The sequence below is a fragment of the Hyperolius riggenbachi genome, chromosome 10, assembly GCF_040937935.1.
Source record: "Hyperolius riggenbachi isolate aHypRig1 chromosome 10, aHypRig1.pri, whole genome shotgun sequence".
Classification (NCBI taxonomy): Eukaryota; Metazoa; Chordata; class Amphibia; order Anura; family Hyperoliidae; genus Hyperolius; species Hyperolius riggenbachi.
In genome coordinates, this window is record NC_090655.1 from 256,193,325 (window position 1) to 256,201,334 (window position 8,010).

Here is an 8,010-nt window from a genome sequence, read left to right on the forward strand (position 1 = left end):
TATTACAAGTAATAACTAGCAAATGGCAAAACAAAAGCTTTTTTTCATCTTTTCATTTGTGTGAAGAAAAGCGTTCTCACTGTAGGCATTTCTAGGGAGGGCTATATCCAGAACATTCAGCATACGTAAACAGTCCTCACTAGCAGTAATGCTTTGAGTAAAATGGGTTCAGAATGATAGAAAGCAGAAATATAGCTTCAAATAGTGTGTAAATAATCATCAGCTGCAGCTGTGTGCCTGATCCGGTCTCTCTCTTTCTGCCTCAGCAGTATAAAGTAAACAGTTTACAGCCAGGGAGAAGTGTAACCTAGCTACATAGTACAGCTTTGCCTATCCCTCCCCTAGGTGCCGACACAAATTGTTACAAACAGCTTCTAATCAATTTTTTCACACTGACTGTGCTGAGAGACCTCTGAAAAGCTTTCTTGTGTTGCTGTCTAAAATCTCTATGTGGGGTTTACATAAAAACTGTTTCTTTGATAGCTGTTCTTTAACTTATTGGCAGGAATTGACGTAGTTTGGAATATTTACACATACTGACATTTGCTTATCAGGTCTTTCTGACACAGTTAATTGAAAATGGAAGGCACCAGCTATCTTGACCGGCTGATTGACTTAATTGCCCCAGACATTAGGACTTTTAAATATTAAACAAATTTCATTCTATCTATCTTTTTATGGCACACTTCTGATAAAATCTCTCTACTAATTAGTCTGGAGTTTGTCTGTCCTTTTTCTGAAATGGGGTTGGCCATTTTAACCCAGCAAAGTACATAGACTTGTAAATTACAGTCTACAGTAATTTAATGTTTATTTAAACAACATCTATTCTTATAGAATAATCAAATGATATGTATACTGATCAGTATTCTAAATAATTTAGTTCTATAATTTTTTTTATAAAATGGTACTAAAAATATTAATTTAATACAGATGATTAAAACCAACAGGTGGCTTCATTGTCCTGATTATATAACAGTAGGAATAATCCTTATTATAATTATTGTTCACATTCCAGAATGTTTGGTAGAATATTTTTAACCCAAACATCTTACTTCTCATAATATAGGTTCTTTCAGCTGAACCAAAGACAAACTGTAAGAAAACCTCCTTGTTTAAATGTGTCTTCAAGCGCTTGCTTACAGAATACAGTTATAAATGAAAAAAAAAAACGTATACACTAGAATTAGTGATTAAATATTTTAAAATTATTTCTCTTTTTATAAGGCGCTATTGATTATTTTATCCCCCTGCAATATAAAATGGCATAAGCACTTCTTAAAAGGAACCTTAACTGAGAGGGATACGGATGTTTCCTTTTAAACAATACCAGTTGCTTGGCAGTCCTGTTGATCTCTTTGGCTGCAGTATTGGCTGAATCACACACCTGAAACAAGCAACACACCTGAACTGTGGCTAAAAGTATTAGAGACACAGGATCAGCAGGAGAGTTAGGCAACTGGTATTATTTTAAAAGGAAAAATCCATATAGCAGGAGAGTTAGGCAACTGGTATTATTTTAAAAGGAAAAATCCATATCCTTCTCAGTATAGGTTCCCTTTAAAGGAAACCTAAAGTATAGTAACCTAAAAGTAACATAAAAAAGCCAGTTTAATTTACCTGTGGCTTCTACCAGCCCCCTGCAGCAGCCTTGTGCCCTTATTGTGACAAACCGATCCTCCGGTCCCCCGCAGTGACCCACTGTCTGTTCCGGCGACTCAATGAGTCGATGGTAACTGTGCCTGTATGCAGATTATCTTTAACTGGGCATGTGCAGGATGCTCCCAGGGAGGGGAGTGTGATCAGGGACGCATGCAGCCAGGGCCACGTAGTCGCAGTGGACATCGACTCCCTGAGTACCCGGAAACCGAAAGTGGGTCGCTGTGGGGGACCGGAGGATCGGTTTGTTATGGCGCAGGTACAGGGTGGCTGCAGGGGGCGGTAGAAGGCCCAGGTAAGTTAAACTGGCTTTTTTTCAATTACTTTAGGTTTCCTTTAAGACAATGGTATTTGTTTTGACTTTCCCTGGCTGGGGAATTGTATCTGCTCTTGCTGGCTGCAAGACCTTGTAACTACAGTACATATAAACAATCTTGTGAATGTTTCACTGTCTCAAATGAACATTTTCATTAGTTAAAGTCACAGAGTAATATTAAAAGTGGTATCATAACATCACAGCTCACACTGAAATTTAGCATAGCCCCCTCAAACTTAAAACATAAAACAAAACCGCATGAGCAAACCGCAAGAATTCTGACAGCCATGCCAATAACTTTGAGATGGTGCAAGTGATATGCTAATTATATGCAAAGCAGCTGCTGCATCTGGTCCATTTCCAATCTACCATAAATTTTGCATCACCTTATAATTCTCAGTAGCTCACTGACCATCGCTAATGATAATTGTTCCTCCCCTCAGAATTCTCTAACAGGAAGTGATGATGTTTCTCTATTTGCAGTGCGGAGTCCCAGCATCAGGAACCTCTCAGAGATTCGTCTCTCTGTATCCACAGACTGTACAACGGATGATGATGACGACACTGGACAAGAGTCTCCTGTAGATACCCTGGTTACCCCGAATATTCCCCCAGACTCCCCTCATCTGTCTAACCCTGAAGGGCCTCATACCCAGCGCAGCTTTCCCCCTGCTGGAGGGGCTTATTCCTGTTCCACATGTGGAAAATGTTTTGTAAGGAAATCATATCTTGTCCTACATGAGAGATCTCACACTGGTGAGAAGCCGTATTCATGTGTTGAGTGTGGAAACTGTTTTGTTTGTAAATCATCTCTCGTCAGACATGAGAAAATTCACAATACTAAGAAGCCCTATTCATGTGCTGAGTGTGGGAAATATTTTAGGCATAAATCACATCTTGCTGCACATGAGAGATCTCACACCGGTGAGAATCCCTTTTCATGTGCTGAGTGTGGGAAAAGTTTTTGGCAAAAATCACTTCTTGTCTCACATGAGAGGTCTCACACTGGTGAGCAACCCTTTTCATGTGCTGAGTGTGGCAAACGTTATAGGAATAAATCACATCTTACTGCACATGAGAGAACCCACACCGGTGAGAATCCTTTTTCATGTGCTGAGTGTGGGAAAGGTTTTATGCAAAAATCAATTCTTATAGCACATGAGAGATCTCACACTGGTGAGCAGCCCTTTTCATGTGGTGAGTGTGGAAAACGTTATAGGCATAAATCGCATCTTATCGCACACGAGCGATGTCACACTGGTGAAAATACCTTTTCATGTCCAGAGTGTGGGAAATGGTTTGCATATAAATCACAGCTTGTCACTCATGTAATATCTCATACTGGTGACAATCCCTTTTCTTGTGCTGAGTGTGGGAAAGGTTTTAGGCAAAAATCACATCTTGTCGCACATAAACGATGTCACACTGGTGAGAATACCTTTTCATGTGCAGAGTGTGGGAAAATCATATCTTGTAGCACATGAGATATCTCACATTGGTGACAATACCTTTTCATGTGCTGAGTGTGGGAAATGTTTTTAGCATAAATCACATCTTGTCGCACATAAACGATGTCACACTGGTGAGAATACCTTTTCATGTGCAGAGTGTGGGAAATGGTTTGTATATAAATCACAGCTTGTCTCACATGAGAGATCTCACACCGGTGAGAAGCCCTTTTCATGTGCTGAGTGTGGGAAAAGTTTTAGGGAAAAAGCACAGCTTGTTGCACATGAGAGATTTCACACAGGTGTGAAACCATTTACGTGTGCTGAGTGTGGGAAATGCTTTCAGCATAAATCGTATCTTGTCGCACATGAGCGAACTCACACGGGTGTGAAGCCCTATTCATGTACCGAGTGTGGGAAAAGTTTTAGATGTAAACCACAGCTTGTCACACATCAGAGATCTCACACTGGTGTGAAACCCTATTCATGTCCTGAGTGTGGGAAATGTTTTGTACAAAAAAAAATACTTGAAAATCATAAGTGGTGTCACACTGGTGAGAAGCCCTTTTCATGTGCTGAGTGTGGGAAATGTTTTAGGTATACATCACATCTTTCTGCACATGAGAGATCTCACACTGGTCAGAAGCCCTTTTCGTGTGCAGAGTGTGGGAAATGTTTTGTGTATAAATCGCAGCTTGTCATACATGAGAGATCTCACACTGGTGAAAAGCCCTTTTCATGTGCCGAGTGTGGGAAAGGTTTTATTCATAAATCACATCTAACCAGACATGAGATACATCACACTGGGAAAGAGCCCTTTTCATGTGCAGAGTGTGGGAAAAGTTTTGTGCATAAATCAAACTTTGTCAGACATGAGAGATCTCACACTGGTGAGAAGCCGTATTCATGCGCTGAGTGTGGGAAGCGTTTTCTAGAGAAAGGAAAGCTTGTCAAACATGAGATCTCACACGGGTGAGAATGTCTAGTCATGTACTGAGTGTGGGAAATGGTTTTGTGCATAAATCACTGCTTGTCAGATGTGTGTTGAGTGTGGGAAATGTCTTGGCCATAAGTGTTCTTTCCCAATGCTTCTATTTTTGCAAAGTGCACATGGAAATGTTTTTACACAGATTCCTGAATATTTTTTTTTTATGTTACTCAGTGCATTGGCTTGTGAACTGAGGGGACATGATGAGCTAAACATGGGTACATATAGTACTAAGCCTAGTTAGAACTTGCCTATGTTCACTTTTTATTTTTCATATTTATTTAAATGTAAATAAGAATGTGATTCCCCAGGGAAATCCTGCATTGCACTGTTATTTACCTACTGTGAGCTGGAGATGTGGGAATATTACACTCCCATCCAGGGCTGTGCAATCTGAGCTATTTTTGGGGTACCTGGAGTAAGGAAAATAAATGCTCCGACTCCTAATAAACAGAAACTGTAATTAAAAGATAAAATATTATATTTTTCAGGTAACAACCATAAATAACTGATATATACAGTAATAGCAGTGCTTAGTCCACAAAAATGAAATCAAGTAATGCAGTCACTGCATTTTTAAAGTCAGATATACTGTACATATCTGATTGGGACTGTATATGTGTACATAGGAATTGTAACGATTGTGGAATATCTCCGCGGTCAGCGCACAGGATGTGCGCTGACACTGCAGAAATCCTCCACAAACGTCTGAATAACAGCTTTGGTGCAAGGCACCTGTAGAGGGGACTTCCCACCGGCAGAGAAATAACCCCTCTGCACTGCCACAGATGCCAGTTAGGAATATACGAAGGGAAGCAATACAGGGCAAGATAACCCCTAGTGAGAGAGAATGAGCACAGGGACAGAATGTATGTATGTCCACCAATCTAGTCGCCACCTAGCGACGGTGAACACACAACAGCGAAGACCGAGTGGGAAAGCAATCGCAAGAACGGCGATTGCTAATAGCGACACAAGACTGAGTGAAGACAGAGCATAGGTGTAGAAGAAAGACACCGCAAACAATAATGAACAGAACGCCAAGGAAAATAACAAACGCACTCGCTAAACGCGGTCGCCACACGAGAAGCGCAATAGCGACAAAACACGTTAATGGCGCGGTCTCCGCACGAGAAGCGCAACAGAGACATCCGCGCCAACCCTGACTAACAAAAGAACACAGAAAACGCAAACAAACAAATAACAGAAAAGCTTGCTAATCGGTTGCCTTACCTCAGGCAACAGCAAGCGTTTGCTCCAGACCGACAGATAGACAGACAACAGGAACAAGTGAGGAAGGATCCGTACACAGGAACAGGGCTGAAAAGATCCACTGCTCTTTCGCAAGAGCGAGTGTGATCCGCACAACAAGACAGACAGAAGGAGTAACTAGCAGCAACCGCAGCTGAGGTTAAACTCCAAGACAGCATACAGAAAGATCCACCACCTCTAATGCTAGGGCGAGTGCAATCCAAACAGACAGAGCGATTTTCTGTCAACCGCTGTTGGCGACAGAACAATCGCAACAGAAAGACAAAATGATTCACTGCCGCCAATCGCTGGCGACAGTGCAATCGCAAGGACAAGACAAGACAGAATAGGCAGTACAAATATAACACAACCTGACTGCACTAAGTAGGAATGCAAGGAGCACTCCCAAGGGGTAACTACTCTAAGCTAACAATAATAGCCTACAATGAGCAGAGGGCTGAGACTCCAGGCAAGTTAGCAGGAACAAACCTTCATGACCTGCAGGGAATTCTGGGAGCAAATGGTATTTATACTGCAAGCCATCAAAGGAAGCAGCTAAGCAATTTGCATGACAAGTGGATGCAAATTCCTCACCAGAACAGCAGCTCTGAAACTCACAGCGTGAAGATAGGTCTCTCTTCCAGAGACCTGCAGCACTCAGACCTAAAAAATGGTCAAAAAGCTGTCTGCCTGTGCAGACAGCAGAGCAGATCATTACAGGAATATTTTATATATTATATCTCTGCTGTAAGAATAAAGCCTGTGTAGCTTTGTCACTAGTAGGGGTGATCAATGAGGTAGTCTGCTTTCATGATGGTTTATGGAAACTTTGTATGCAAATTAATACACTCCCTTTGCTGATGAAGTTAATGAATTTGATATGTTGTTAGCCACTTCACCTCTAAGGGCTCTTTCACATCAGGGCAGACTTTTTGCGTTAACGCAAACGGCAGCCGTTTGCGTTAACCAAGGTAAGATGAAAGTCCATAGACTTTCATTTTACCTTTCACACTCGACGCTGCGTTTCGATGCGTTGCGGTTCCGACGCACCCGGGCGCAGTTTTTCCTTCAACGCACCCGCGAGCCGGCGTTTTCCGTCGGGTTTAATTACCAGCTACCGCTGCTGATTGCGTCGCACCGCAGATACCCGACGACACGCCGCAGGCAGACAACGCGTGCAGGAGAACGGCTCCTGTTCGCGTTGTCTGATGTGAAAGAGCCCTAAGGTTTTTTTCCCCCTTAAAAACCAGAGCAATTTTCAGATTTCAGTGCTGCATCCATTCATCTGCCAATAACTTTATCAGTACTTATCACACTGAAATAATCTATACATTGTTGTTTTTTTGTTTTGTCACAAAGTAGGCTTTGTTTGAGTGGTAGTTGGCTAAGAATTAATTTATTCTAACTGCATTTTAATAGGAATAATAAGGAAAAAAAAATGGAAAAAAATTAATATTTCTCAGTTTTCGGCGAGTATAGTTCAAAACAAAAATGTTCTACTGTGGGTAAAACCCAGACATTTTATTTAACCATTTGTCCCGGTTATTGCAACATTTGAATAGTACAATATATGCCGACAATTTTTTATTTGGAAATAAAGGTGCATTTTTTCAGTTTTGCATCCTTTACTAATTACAAGCCCATAATTTAAAAAAATATCAGAAATATGCCCTCTTGACATACATATTAAAAAAAATGTCAGTCCCTAAGAAAACTATTTATGTATATATAACTATCTATGGGCTTGATTCAGAAAAGAGTGCTAACTGATAGCACGGGCGTTTTCGCCCAAATTTTTGCGTTTCGCGCGATCTCGAATTTTCGTGCGCAAATGATAACGCGTATTTTTGCCCGCAAACTATATTGGTTTTGCGTGGAAATTCGCATTTGTGGGTGAAAACGTTATCGTTTCGCGCGAAAATTTGTGTGAAAACGGCCGTGCTATCAGTTAGCACTCTTTTCTGAATCAAGCTCTTTGTATGTAAAATATATATATATATATATATATATATATATATATATATATATATATATATATATATATATATATATATATATATATATAACTAATATGTATATATATGTAACTAAGGTAGACTGTGGGAGGTAAGGGGTTAATTTGAAATGTCAGTGTAGGTCTTTTTATTAAAAAAAAAGTATGTAGGTTTCACTTTACTATATGGCTACAAGATGTACTCGCGCATTACTTTCCTGTGCGTACTATTAGCTTGCGAACAGGAAGTAATGCGTGGACGTGTTACTTCGTTAGTTTGATGCCGGCGATCATTGACATGGGCACTTAGACTAATGAATGGGAACTGCGTTCCCATTCATTCATCTCCCTCTCT

The 8,010-nt window shown here is 40.6% G+C and overlaps 1 pseudogene; it reads left to right on the forward strand.

Annotated features, from left to right (window-relative positions):
• LOC137535331 (zinc finger protein 850-like) overlaps positions 1-7,654 on the forward strand; it is a 58,753-nt pseudogene extending 51,099 nt beyond the window's left edge.
• Positions 7,655-8,010: the final 356 nt, after the last annotated feature.